Raw genomic sequence first — 1391 nt, 5'->3', positions numbered from 1 at the left:
GAGGGAGGGATAGAGGATGGGAGGGAGGGGATAGAAAGAGGCTGGGAGGGAGGGGATAGAGGGAGGGAGGGGATAGAGGGTGGGAGGGAGGGATAGAGGGTGGGAGGGGAGAGGGAGGGGATAGAGGGTGGGAGGGAGGGGATAGAGAGAGGGGAGAGGGAGGGGATAGAGAGAGGGAGGGGATAGAGAGAGGAAGGGGATAAAGGGAGGGAGGGATAGAGGGAGGGGAGAGTGAGGGGATAGAGAGAGAGAGGGAGGGATAGAGTGAGGGAGGGGATAGAGGGAGTAGATAGAGAGAGGGAGGGAGGAGATAGAGAGCGGTAGGGAGGAGATTGAGAGAGGTAGGGAGGGAGGGATAGAGAGAGGGAGGGGAGGGATAGAGAGAGGGAGGGGAGGGATAGAGAGCGGTAGGGAGGAGATAGAGAGAGGCAGGGAGGAGATAGAGAGAGGTAGGGAGGAGATAGAGAGCGGTAGGGAGGAGATAGAGAGAGGTAGGGAGGAGATAGAGAGCGGTAGGGAGGAGATAGAGAGAGGTAGGGAGGAGATAGAGAGAGGGAGGGGAGGGATAGAGAGAGGTAGGGAGGGGAGGGATAGAGAGGCAGGGAGGAGATAGAGAGAGGTAGGGAGGAGATAGAGAGAGGCAGGGAGGGGAGGGATAGAGAGCGGTAGGGAGGAGATAGAGAGAGGTAGGGAGGAGATAGAGAGAGACAGGGAGGAGATAGAGAGAGGGAGGGAGGAGATAGAGAGAGGGAGGGAGGAGATAGAGAGAGGTAGGGAGGAGATAGAGAGAGACAGGGAGAGAGAGGAGATAGAGAGAGGGAGGGAGGAGATAGAGAGAGGGAGGGAGGAGATAGAGTAGAGAGGCAGGGAGGAGATAGAGAGCGGTAGGGAGGAGATAGAGAGAGGTAGGGAGGGGAGGGAAGGGATATATGAAGGGAGGGAGGGAGGAGATAGAGAGAGGTAGGGGAGGGAAGGGAGGGAGAAAAAAGCAGACAGAAGCAGAGAAAGAGAGAGAAAGGAAGAAAGGCAGAGAGGATTATTGTGGGGAGTGTAAAAAAATATGAAAATGAAAGGCAGCTCTGCTAGCTCAACATTACCGTAGTCATACCCCTTTAGGAAAGGTTTTTAGGCTCTTTCATTGATTGTAAGGGGGTAGAGAGGAGAGTACATGGAGGACTTTAGATTTGTGTGGGTGCTTTGCTCTCATCTACCTCCTCCTCCTCTCCTCTTCTCCACCTCCACCCCCCCTCTCCTCCACCTCCTCCCCCTCTCCTCCACCTTCTCCCCCCTCTCCTCTGCTCCACCCCCTCTCCTCCACCTCCCCATCCTCTCCTCCACCCCCCTCCTCTCCTCCACCTCCTCCCACTCTCCTCTCCTCCACCTCCTGTGTC

Source organism: Oncorhynchus nerka, linkage group LG8 (assembly GCF_034236695.1).
Source record: "Oncorhynchus nerka isolate Pitt River linkage group LG8, Oner_Uvic_2.0, whole genome shotgun sequence".
In the NCBI taxonomy this organism is placed as follows: Eukaryota; Metazoa; Chordata; class Actinopteri; order Salmoniformes; family Salmonidae; genus Oncorhynchus; species Oncorhynchus nerka.
This window is presented reverse-complemented; position numbering follows the sequence as displayed.